A 13879-nucleotide genomic window follows, 5' to 3' on the forward strand; every position below is an offset into this window, starting at 1 on the left:
GTAGTAGTAGTAGTAGCATAAAGGACGCCTATAATAGTAACAATGGTAGTGATATACGCGTAAGAGTGATTTCTCATTGTAAAACAATAATTTCCAAAGAAATTGTTGCAAAAAGGAATAAGTTTCTGGTATAAATGAATCCGTGTATGGAAGACGTATGCAAACCATATAACGTAACTTGAAACTGTCTTAACAGCTGAAGACAGTTTGTGCATCATTACACAGGAACACACATTACCTCTTCTGGAACGTAGTAAAACAGTTTTCATGGTGACGACAAATAATTATAAAGGACAAAATATACACTACAATAAACGCTAAATTCAAGTGCATTAATCAGAATATCCAAAAGCCTATTTTGAGATCGTGGCTACTTAGTTTTCGAAATAAATTGAGAAAACAAATTGATGGGCTTGCAAGGGGAAATCAAGTCTCTGCAACTATTGCTAAAATGTTCATGTCAATTACCAATCCGAGTGGATCAAATTGTCCACACGAATTCAAACCACTAATATGCAACCGATATGCGGATAACACTTTCATAATTTTACCCCCCCCCCAAAAAAAACAAATGTTGCGTTTACAATTACTTAAAATTTACAGTATTTTTAAACAGAATTTACACAGGAAAAATAAAAATTAATAAACGTTCTTTTTTTTATATCTATGAAAAGAATGACAACAGAAAACATGATTTATACATCTGTCGAAAACCAACGTACACATTTGTGACAACCAATTTTTTAATAGATATAAAATAAACGACACTAAGTCTTTCCGACATAAACCCATTTTTTTTTCAACTTATTTTATGGGTATTCATAAAGAGATTGATTTTTTTAAATAATCCTTTTATGACAATGGCTGTAATTAATTTCTCTTTTGCAGAGTCGTAAGGAAATCTTTTAATCATAAATTTACACCTAAAATGAACTCCTTTGGTCCACAGGCAAACATAATTTACGCAAAATTGCAGTACGTTTCTAATATTTGCAATGATATCTAGGAAAAGGAATAAAAACTTTGTTTTCGAAGCACATACTTATAACATATATAAGCCCAGCTGTTTATAACAATTACAAACTAAGTCTGTTTTTATACTTAAAAACAATTACTAGATTTACTACGTTCTCAACCGTTCATCGGTTCACTTCTTCCAAAATAACACAGTCTGCACTTGGTGGAATTTAGTATTATAAAATCCCATCTTCCTGGTAGACACCAGCTGGGAAGGCATCTTCATTTAGCTACTGGTTTACAGGAATTAGAAAAATATACCATCAATTTTAGTCTGAATTATTTCGAACACTTTCCCAAAGCAGACTCTCACGACGAACTGTTGATAACAGAGTTCATTTTAAACAAACCTAAGGAAATCGCACATTTCTGAATTGAGACACTGTTTATTTCCATTTGAACGTATTTCGAACTTCGTATATTATATTGTCTTGGTCTTCGTGTTTTTTTTAAGTTTCACATTTATTTTTATTTCCTAAGATGAATTTGTTTTACTGTTCTTGTATGTTGCTATTTATTTGGTTGTTTCTTAAATTAGTTTCAAACTTACTTTAATCCCCTACGTAGAAGTTGTTATCCGAGTTGTTGATATAATTGATCGTTATTGTTTGCAAGCCTTTCAAGCCCATCGTTGAGAATGACTCTAGAAAGTGAGGCAAAGCATCCAAATTTCTTTCCTCAATTTAGCTGTTATTACACTTAATCGACTTTAGCAGTGCAATTTTCTAAACCGTTCGTTGTGGGAATTTGAAATCCAGTTTCATGGGGGTGGCATTTTGATCACAGAAACGTTCGAAACATCCTAAAAAATGGAGACGTTATTTGTTGTATACTCTGAAATTCATCACCATAATAAAAATAATAGTGAAACCTGAAATATCCTATAAGTTACAACATTAAATGAATAAAAAAATTTCTTAAACGAAATCTGGAGCTAACCAACGCAAGCCCCAATTTGTGCTCAGAAAGGGGAGCTTCTTCCTCATCGCTCGGGAGATATCTAAAGCCTACGATAGATCACTTCACGACGCTCTCCTCAGGACTCGGGATATCCCAGCAAATCCCTCCAGGAGACTGGAGACTTACAGCAAACCTGCAAGAAGAACTGTACTTTATCGGCGCCGAGCCAGAATAGAATTACACTGCTCTTCAGCTGGGTACTTCCATCAGGAGAGAGGAATCAATTTCACACGGTCTGAAGGGCCAACGAGATGAGAAGAAAAGACAAAGGAGGAAATGATGCATGAAAATGCAAAGGTACAACTTAAGGGGACAAAACTGCCTTGTGGTGCGCCAGAAATGTTGAGTTTTTCGTATTTAATAGCAAATAAAATGGTATTTGATCAGCATTACATTTATCATGGCAACATTTCAACAGCTACAAGAGTAAAGATACTGCAGCTCGCTCTCTCTCTCTCTCTCTCTCTCTCTCTCTCTCTCTCTCTCTCTCTCTCTCTCTCTATATATATATATATATATATATATATATATATATATATATATATATATATATATATATATATATATATATATACATACACACGTATACGTGTGTATGTGATTGTGCGTGTGCGTGTATAATAAGACCTTGTAACCTCTAAATTTCATCATTGTTTTGGATACGTTTCCATTTAAATGAGTTGAAATCCCAATAGGGATTCAACGCATATCGGTTAGAGGACTGATGATTTCGGAAGTGAGTCACTGCTAAGAACAGAATATCAAATATGTACATATTTTTCTTGAATTCAAATGCATTTTACTGAAGCCAAAAGTAATAGCACTAGTCTGACGATTCACAGAGATATCCAATATATAATACACTTTCGTCTCTTAATGGTTACTCCGCTTGATCTTATTTCTTTTTTCTGGAGTGGCTCACCAATGTGGATTCGAATCACGCTTAAGAAAAACTTTATGTATTTCTCTCCATGTTCAAACGTTTTTTTATAGTGTATATTAAAAATCATGAGCCATTACAGAGAGTGATTCCCAATGGTAACCAACTAAATTTACATAAATATTTTAAGGTGAATTGTTAGTTCCATATCTTTTTCTACCATGGTTTTCACCCACCATAGTCGACAAACTATCGAGTATGCTATTCACTGTCAGAGATAACAAAATATCCTAAACGGCCTGATTTAAATGAAACACACACACCCACACATATATATATATGTATATATATATATATATATACATATATATATATATTATATATATATATATACATATGTATATATTATATATATATATATATATATATATATATATATATATATATATATATATATATATATATATATATATATATATATAATAATAATAATAATAATAATAATAATAATAATAATAATAATAATAATAATAATAATAATAATAATAATAATAATAATAAAAATAGTGATATAAAAACTAAAATGTCAAGGAAGGGAAGTATTATCTCCAAAACCGTTTCGGAAATGAAGTATGGAAAGTGAAAGATCCAATATTTCAAGATAAATCAAAAGGGAATTGACATGAAAGGAAAGGATACGAAAACCAATTTAAGTGCACGGAAGGATCAAGGGGAGAGAGATGGGATGCTCTGCTTATTTACCATAGATAAATAAATAACACACACACACACACACACACACACACATATATATATATATATATATATATATATATATATATATATATATATATATATATATATATATATATAATGAATGAATTTTTTACCACATCACCGTGATTCATATACAAGCATTAAGCTACAAACGTCCTTTAATATCCAATTCGCTCTATCTCGGAAATAATATATTTTCATATATGTTACCGAAGGGGAATTTTTTTAGTTGATAATAAGTTCGTCGTCCCGTGGGCTCGAACCACGGAAGACAAGAACTCAGGGCTACAGTGGCGCCTTTAACCACACGGCCAACAAGTGAGGTATAAGTTGATACCGACTCCCACCTACAAATCCCCGTCGAACTCAGGTATTTGTATTTAGAATCGATATCAACCCACCTCTGCCATGCTGACCATGTAGTGCGTTTGTTGCACGCAGCCATATTATGAATGAATTTTTATCACATCACCGTGATTCATATACAAGCATTAAGCTACATACGTCCTTTAATATCCAGTTCGCTCTACCTCGGGAATAATATATTTTCATATATGTTACCGAAGGGGAATTTTTTTAGTTGATAATAAGTTCGTCGTCCCGTGGGCTCGAACCACGGAAGACAAGAACTCAGGACTACAGTGACGCCTTTAACCACATGGCCAACAAGTGAGGTATAAGTTGATACCGACTTCCACCTACAAATCCCAGCCGAACTCAGGTATTTGTATTTAGAATCGATATCAACCCACCCCTGCCATGCTGACCATGTAGTGTGTTTGTCGCACGCAGCCATATTATGAATGAATTTTTATCACATCACCGTGATTCATATACAAGCATTAAGCTAAAAACGTACTTTAATATCCAATTCGCTCTACTTCGGGAATAATATATTTTCATATATGTTACCGAAGGGGAATTTTTTTAGTTGATAATAAGTTCGTCGTCCCTTGGGCTCGAACCACGGAAGACAAGAACGTACTCTGATTTTCAAATTAACATATAAATGACTAACCGTCAGTAGAAAAGTATGCTTATAAAGGGATTTATTCAATAATCAGAACGAAGCAACAGAAACTAGACTAGATACAGTGAAAGTGATATCAAATTAGTGCTACCACCAACCGGTTCAGGGTTATTACAAAAGAGAAAAAAATATAAATACAAAGACCTTATTCTTATGGAGTTAAAACTCTCCGCTTTGAGTCTCTGACACTCAGAAGCGCTCTTGATTAGTACCGGATTCCTGACTCAAAGACTCTTGTGACTATTCTCACTTTCATTCAGCGCCATTTCAAAACTGAATTGTTGTCCAATATTTTGTAACCAAGAGATGTAACTAAGGTTACTGTATGTATATTAATAAACCCCTGACTCTTGATACAGAAACTAAATTCCATGAGCGGGAACAAATAAAGGAATTAAAGGGTTCGTTCACCTGATGCACGTAGCAGGAGCAGCAAACCAATTTCACACCCCTGAGGGGCAGAGGAAATTGAGGAGGAGAGACGACGAAGGAACTGAATAGACACTGCCAACACTGGCAAATGATTCCATGGAAACGCTTCTCCTGTTACTTTCTGGCGGCGTTCTGGGTGGTTTGAGAGATGATGTAGTGTTGTGTCGGGTGGAGCTATGATTTGAGTTTGCGTAACCCTATTACAAGGAAAGGCCAAAATGTACGCAAAAATTAATTTGGGTAATGGAAAAAAATTATATCATTTGAAATTTTTACACGTCAGTAAAGTAATTAGTTGTTCTTGCTATTATTTGTCGATTTACTAACCATAGTCACATACGTACATACATACACATATACATACATACATGCATACATATAATAATTAATATATATATATGTATGTACGTATGTGACTATGGTTATATGTGTGTGTTTGTGTATACGTATGTAAATAAGGTTAGTAGATCGACAGACAATAGTAAGATTAAATATTCATATATATAAACATTATATATATGTGTGTGTATGTATGTATGTATGTGTATATATATATATATATATATATATATATATATATATATATATATATATATATATATATATATATATATATATATATATATATATATATATATATATATATATATATATATATAGCTGTAATGTTTATATAACTAACAGATTTGCAGGAGATTATAAACACCTCCATATCATTGCCTGTATAACACCACTAATATGGACGCCAGTGAAATCTTATACAGGAAAGAAGAATAACTTTAAAAAGACTCTTCTATCCTGTAGTCAAAGCAGCCATCATGTAGAGATCAAGCTCTTCCTTGAGCGAGTCGGTAGAGTTGTGGCCTTGCACTCGTTAGGCCCGAGTTCGACTCTCCGGCCGGATAATGAAGAGTTAGAGGAATTTATTTCTGGTGATAGAAATTCATTTCTCACTATAATGTGATTCGGATTCCACAATAAGCTGTAGGTCCCGTTGCTAACTAACCAGTTGGTTCTTAGCCACGTTAAGTAAGTCTAATCCTTCGGGCCAGCCCTAGGAGAGCTGTTAATCAGCTCAGTGGTCTGGTAAAACTAAGGTATACTTAAGGGGAGCGTCCGGCGACCCATGGGGTCAGGAAACCCATTTTCGGTTTATGACGGTTTTGGGTAGGAAAACCACTCTACTTTAAGTTTCAAACAATTTTTTTTATGAAATATGTATAAATCATGGCTAAAAAGGCTTCAATCTACACTTATCTATGCCTCCTCTAGCACGGGGGGTCGCGCAAGCAACACTAATCCGGTAGGGAACTTTTTTCTGTCCTGAGTACCTGAAAATTTTTTTCTATAGTCTCTCCCTAATTTAGAGATCTGTTTTCCTAAATGAACTCGACGTTTTCTTTGAATGATACGAGTTTTCTAAAAAAACAAAGATAAGCCAGTAAAGTAAGTTCTGTTAATTTCTTCGTCTTTTCGTAGATATTTGTAATGATTTTGCGTCATTATCATATTCATAGTAGCATAAGGTAATAGAGATGATAATCAAGTAAGCTAAAAGCGTGAAATGTGGTCAGTGATAAAAAAGACAAATGTATAATCGCCCACATGCATTGTCTGTTCACAGTGTTTATCTGAAGTTATAATTTTTCAAACTTATGTATACTGAATTCTATTCAAACAATCTTAATAAAAATTACAGTATAAGTTTATAAATATGGTTTCTATATATCCTCCAAATTTCAAGTCTCTAGGTTTACTTCAGAATTTACAGAAGTAAATGTAGTATATGAAAACTTTGAAGCTCGTTTTCTCAAAACTTAAGATTTTCGGAAAAAATTAATTATACTTTTTGTTTATCGACCGATTTTAATAGTTCAAAACCAAATAATAGAGCATTAAAATGTCTAAATATTCATAGCACAGAATTTTTAAATTTGATTTTTACCTATTGAAATTATCGATTAAAAAAATAAAAAAATACTACGTAAAAAATATATAATAAAAAAACTAAATTTTTTTTTTTAAATCCCAGTAATTAGTTTTTAGTAGAGAAAATTATCTTTCAAATGGTTTTTGAATGAGAAAAATCGATTGAAAAACAAAAAAGCTTATAGAGTTTGAAAAACCCCATTTTCCCATAAGGTTAATGTAAAGTGGACGGTCCCCTTAAGTAGAGATCAACTGGCAACAGGGGAAAAAGTGTTAATGAACCCCTTTACGTTTAAATAAACAGTGAAGTGGAAGCAACGCACTGACCCAAGAAATGGTGCGAGTCTCTTCCAAACAGTTAAGTATATCTTATTCTAACCAGACCACTGAACTGGTTAACAGCCCTCCTAGGGCTGGCCTGAAGGATTAGATTTATTTTACGTGGCTAAGAACCAATTGGTTACCTAGCAATGGGACCCACAGGTTATTGTGGAATCCGAACCACATTATGACGAGAAATGAATTTTTATCACCAGAAATAAATATGTAGGACTACAGCAGTTTTACAAAGATGTCCCTAAAATCTACATAGATAGAAATAAGGGAAAGGAAACCCAAAATGGACCTTGATGGATCTGTGAAAAAAACTGTATAATTTTGCAGTGTTAAGGAAGGGACAAAGAATGGTTGGATAGATTGGGTTAATGAGATGCTGGAAACGATTGGTCTTAAAATCCAGAAAGAGAAAGAATCCGCGCAAGGTAAAAGTGCATAGTCCTCGGTGTAGTTGCAATTTATTTATATTCCAGCGAAATTTCTATTGCACAAGGTTTCACGCAGTTAAAGGCTTCAAAAGATAGATTATAAATGTATCTGTGCCCTTTGCGCTATTTTTTTTCTCTGGATATACATACATACATACATACATATATATATATATATATATATATATATATATATATATATATATATATATATATATATATATATATATATATATATATATATATATATATATATATATATATATATATATATATATATCCTTTATCTAATTATCATTCGTTTTATGACATTGCAGTGGCTGGCAGTACCTTCTTCAATTGGCCCCAAACTATGCATTTCTCCTTAAAAATTTATTTCTCTCTCTCTCTCTCTCTCTCTCTCTCTCTCTCTCTTATATATATATATATATATATATATATATATATATATATATATATATATATATATATATATATATATATATATATATATACATATGTATATATACATTATATATAGAAATATGCATATATATATATAATATATATCTATATATATATATATATATATATATATATATATATATATATATATATGTATATATGTATGTATGTATATACATACTATTACTACTACTACTACAACAGCTGTTGGGGGGAGTGGTAATTCAAAACCCAGAAACACCTGTGATTTGAAGCGAGTCATATTTTGACAGGAGAAAGAATTCTAAAATCCCAGATAAGTCACTTGCGGTCTCCTCGAGACACTGAAACCCCTTACGGATCTCTCTTGCTGGGAGGGAAAAGAGGATTTCGGGCAAGGATTCTTTTCCGTTATATAACTGGTGAGTGAGGACGTGGGTAGAAGACATTTTTCCATCTTCCCCTTACATGAAAAACTATCTTTTACCTTTGAAACGGAATTGGAATCAGGAAGGCGATTAGAAAGAGGAAAGAAAGCCTTATGGTCTAAGTAATGACTCATTCGGGGTATAGACTGGATATTATTCAATTTCACAAAGTAATCATCGCTACTGAACTCACTGGAAACTTCTACGAAGTGAAGTATAGATTTAAATAATGAAATTGCACATAGTAACAAGGGTTATCGACAATCAGAAGGTGTTTGGGGTCTAGTTTACAATTCTCATTAATGATGAATCTAACAAGAAATATTCAGCAATTCAGTAAAATTTAGTAAAAAAAAAAAGGGGGGGGGAAGATGAGTGTGATGACTGGATGATGATTAAGCTATGAAGCAAGATGCCAAACAAAATATTCTTTTGCCACCGTTTTTCTAAGACATCTATCAAAATGTGGGCGCAAGGGAACTGCAAAATTAGTAGGCTTTCAAGTATCATTTTAGGAAGGTAATAACATTTATTTTGACTTTCTTCAACATTCGCTTTTTTGGTTTCATTTTTTATTATTCCCTATTTGTATCAGTTTAAATAGTGCTTCAATCTCAGTTTTCCCTAATTTCACTTATCATTCTAATTAAAACAGGTTGATCAATAGTGGAAAGATAACAGTGCTTCTTCAGACCTACATTTTCGCCCAAGACATACTTTTCACTTATGAGTAATTGAACAGGAACTTGGCTTCATTATTTAAGCTATATTTTTCCATTAGCCTTGGTAATCGAAACTCCTCACACACTATTGGTTTTGTTTATTGTGCCTTACTTGACTTATAGGTCTCTCTCTCTCTCTCTCTCTCTCTCTCTCTCTCTCTCTCTCTCTCTCTCTCTCTCTCTCTCTCTCTCTCTGTTTACCTGTGACCTATCAGTGCATATTTATAAACGAGTAAACTTCATAAGCTTCATGTAAGGGTAAAGATCTGAACATTGGTCTGAAATCATCAGTAATATTCCGCTTTCATTCGCAGATAAAGTCTATCTGAAACACGAATGGATTCTAGATTTCTCCTTACCTACATGTCTCGACTGATCTGGTTGTCTTCGATTGGTGCCTTAATGATTACATTTCAGCTTCTGGCAAAGATCCAGAAGCTGACAGCATCACATCTCTTATTTTTATGATTTCCGTGAAGTAAATCAGATCACAAAGGATGTGCAGTAGTCTTAAGACGACCATTAAAGAAGAAAATAGAAAACCTGATAATTAAAAACACTTGAATAATTTACTGACATAATGTAGTTTTGCAAATTTTTTTAAATATAGAATTATAATCGGCGAAAAACTGCATTTCAGATAACGCAGTTTTTATTATTGTAAAGGAATTTATTTTGAAATTCCGTTTATCACAGAGGACATTCGCAAGGGGGCAAGAGTTGAACAAACATTATGGAAGAGGAAAATCCGTTACTCTCATGAAAAATTCACACTGATGAGTAAACAGATAAAGAAAAATATAAAGTTTCATCGCTAACCTTTGCTACCATTTGGTACGTCATGCGGTCGAGCTCGATTTTTGAGAACCGAAAGGGAAGCAAAATTTTTTTTCTCTTGTTTTGCGACTCGCAGAAAAAATTGTTTGACTTCTTACGCCTGACCACCAGAATGTATCCTTGCAATGATTTTGTTGACAAAAACAATAAAACAGCAGGATAGATTGTTTTCATGGATCAGTAAGCCAGTTTTCATCTATATGTTACAGGCAGATAGCGAAACCAGGCATTTCGCGAACTGCCTGAAATTTCAGGCAGATAGCGAAATGCACTTAGGGACATTTGATCCCCCAAGGTGCTGGTACTAAACACGGCGAAACAGTGACTCACCTACACTGTTTCGCCGTGTTCAGTACTAGCACCTAGGGGATCAAATATCCCTAAATGCATCACGCTATTTGCCTGAAATTTCAGGCCGTTCGTGAAATGCCTGGTTTCGCTATCTGCCTGTAACATATATAACAAATTTGCATTCACATACTTCAAATCTTTGTAACAGGAAAAAACTCGTGAGATGAATGTTCGAAGAGAGAGAGAGAGAGAGAGAGAGAGAGAGAGAGAGAGAGAGAGAGAGAGAGACCACCACTCCTTTTTATATTTTCAAGTTTCGCGGAAATTCAAAATTAATGAATGATGAGACGCAAGAGATTTTGCCTTCATCTGTCCAGAAAGCTTCAATGCAAAGTCAAAACTAACGAGCAGAAAGCGCGCATCTCGCTCTCGTGCTGATCAAAACGGACTGCAATTAATAACAGTTGCTCACTAATGCGTCATGGACATGATTAAAATGGGCGAAAGTAAATGAGATGCGATCCATCCCTGTTAATTATTTAGATATTCTGAACACAGTAGTAGGGTCTTTCAAATACAATCGCTAGTATCTGTCAGGTTTCGGTAATTAGGGAAAAAACGACCAGCAATTATAAAGTTGCAAATTAGGAAGTAGTGCGCGTCTTTATGCCAATTACATTCATCTTTTTTACCTCCTTTTCTCACATATATTTTTTAGATGATAAAAAATTTGTTTTCTGCGATTTTCTTTCTGGCATATTGTTTATGAAATAAGAAGTTGTAATTAAGAATATATAAACGGACACTGCAGTTGAAGTATTATTCATTTCTCACCCACATAAATTTAGCATATATATTTGTTGTCATCAGTGATATTTTAGTGACAGAGTACAATATTATCTAACATGCCAAGCAGCATAATTTTCTATTAATGAACCACTCTATAATACGTAAGGAAATAACATTAATATAAAATTCACTTGCTTTATATCTATATTTTCTAAAGCAATTTATGCTTTTTACTTGAGTAATTTATATTCCCATTTTGTACAATATTTAGTGCAGGTTCTTAGGGTGAAAAAAATTGTCCCTTTTTACCGGGGGTAGTTCTCCAAAATCACGAGTATGTTTCATTAATAGGGATAACCTTGGGTTTATATACATTGGACAAAAAATGTGCTGGGATACTGCTTCCCAAGGACTAAATCACTGTTAATGCGGATTTTCTATCATGAAACAGGATTTGAATCAGACACAGTCCACTCAAAATCCCAAGCACGAAAGTCAAAGTGTAACATTTCAACCCTACTCTACATAAACAAAATCATTCAAGAAGTAACGGTTTTGCCTCTGTATTGCTTTCACAAAACAGGATACACAGACAGTGTAAGTGTACTGAATAGATGGCAATCGTGTCATGGAAAAACTTCAACCTTCAAGAGCAAAAAGCCTTCAGAAAAAAAAAACACCTTTTTTATCCCTCGTTATTAATGTATTTGTGCTGGGTTACAATTGAACCAAGTGACACTGAAAATTCCAATTTCACATTTCTAATATCAATCAATATTAAATTTAAAATGATCGAGATTCCTGGACTCATAGTTATTTAAAAAAAGATTGAAGTCTACTGGCTCTTAACATAAAGCTTGAACAGACCCATTTTAAGGACTGCAAACAAGACTCGCCTTTACACCAAATAACGACTAACCTTCAACCATTTTACCAAATTATACTGACCAACTCAGTATAATTTAGATTAAATGGAAACACGGCATACAATTCGCTGCAGTCCTGATCTATAAGCTAACTATACATATTCACGAATATATATAAGAAACACTAAACTCTCCCAAACACACATAATTGAAAATAACGAGAGATAAAATTTTTATCATATCAACCCACGAACCGGTAAAACCAACTTGAGAAGGGAAAATGGGTGATATAATCCCTCACGGAAACGATAAAAGACCAATAAATTGAAAGAAATGAGGTTATTTCACTTTCTGAAAAGCAAAAATTGGATGATAAATTTATACGATTTATACGTTTGCGGTGGGGTAAAGATGCCCGCCTACCCAAGCAACAGGAAAGTTGTCAAAAGAAATAATGGCCAAAGAGATTCGAAGTGAAAAAAGAGAGTGAAGCCACGGAGAGGAAGAGAATAGCGAGATGGAATAATAGCAGTGTAATTAGATCAGATGAATTGCTTAGATTCATACCCGCCCAGAAAGGAAGTGAAAGATGGAGAGCTCATCTTTGAGAGAAGATTCCTTCCAGGGATGGATAGAGCCAATAGAACAGAATTTCTGCTAGAACCGCAGATGCAAATTTGAGTGCAATCTGAATGTTACGTTAACCAAATAGCTTAAAAAAAGCTGATTTTTTGTTTTTGCGTGAAGGATCGCAAAAACAAACAAACAAACAAACAAGCAAACACCTCTATTAATTGGTAATCTCTTCTGCGTTTCAATAAGTCATGGTTTCCATCTCTATAACCTATAGCAGTTCCTCGTTGGTATAATCGGTAGAGTTCTCGGCTAGCAAACTGCTAGGCCCGAGTTCGAGTCTCCGGCCGGCCAATGAAGAATTAGAGGAATTTATTTCTGGTGATAGAAATTCATTTCTCGCTATAATGTGGTTCGGATTCCACAATAAGCTGTAGGTCCCGTTGCTAGGTAACCAATTGGTTCTTAGCCGCGTAAAATAAGTCTAATTCTTCGGGCCAGCCCTAGGAAAGCTGTTAATCAGGTCAGTGGTCTGGTTAAACTAAGGTATACTTAACTTATTTATAACCTGTAGCGGATAATTCCATTGAAATTTAAATTTTTTTTTTTTGACAAGTGTTACCGAATGGAAGAGATTCTGAGCCCATGATTGCTTTTAATAGAATGAATACTCTGGAAACAAAAACAACAATAAATAAATCATGAGCAAACATAATACTCAGAAACATTAAAAAGAAATATGAGAAACTGTTATGCCACGGAATTTCTAAAAAAAATTTCCATTTTTAATAGAGCCGCAATAACATTTCTAATTGCACTAATTCCCATAAAAAGAATGGACGGAAAGAATCCAGAGGTGTCAAAAAGTTCTCGAATCTAATAATTAAATTCACCACATTCAATTTCTTAAAAGTCACGAATCTAATCATTAAATTCACCATATTCACTTTCCTAAAAGTTTCAAACAATTACGGATAATTAAGCTTTTTTGCGACCAGTCCCGAACACTCCTTCCCATCAACGTACTTTCTTATTATCTTCTTTCTCGAATCGAGATGTCAGAATAATGCCTTTCTCTTCCCCCCCCCCCTCGCTGTATTCTATCGATTTGCAAGCCATCGGGGAGGGACTGTCTTCTTTAGGAATGAATCTCTTTCAAGG

At 33.8% G+C, this 13879-nt stretch overlaps 1 long non-coding RNA gene across 1 annotated transcript in view; it reads right to left on the reverse strand.

The window, feature by feature from the left end:
- Positions 1-645: 645 nt before the first annotated feature.
- Positions 646-13879, reverse strand: part of LOC136841230 (uncharacterized) — a 46745-nt gene continuing 33511 nt past the window's right edge. Inside the window, exon 3 of the long non-coding RNA XR_010853838.1 lies at positions 646-2110. This is a non-coding gene — a long non-coding RNA (uncharacterized lncRNA). The remainder of the gene's footprint in view (positions 2111-13879) is intronic.

Source organism: Macrobrachium rosenbergii, chromosome 8, assembly GCF_040412425.1.
Source record: "Macrobrachium rosenbergii isolate ZJJX-2024 chromosome 8, ASM4041242v1, whole genome shotgun sequence".
Lineage (NCBI taxonomy): Eukaryota > Metazoa > Arthropoda > Malacostraca > Decapoda > Palaemonidae > Macrobrachium > Macrobrachium rosenbergii.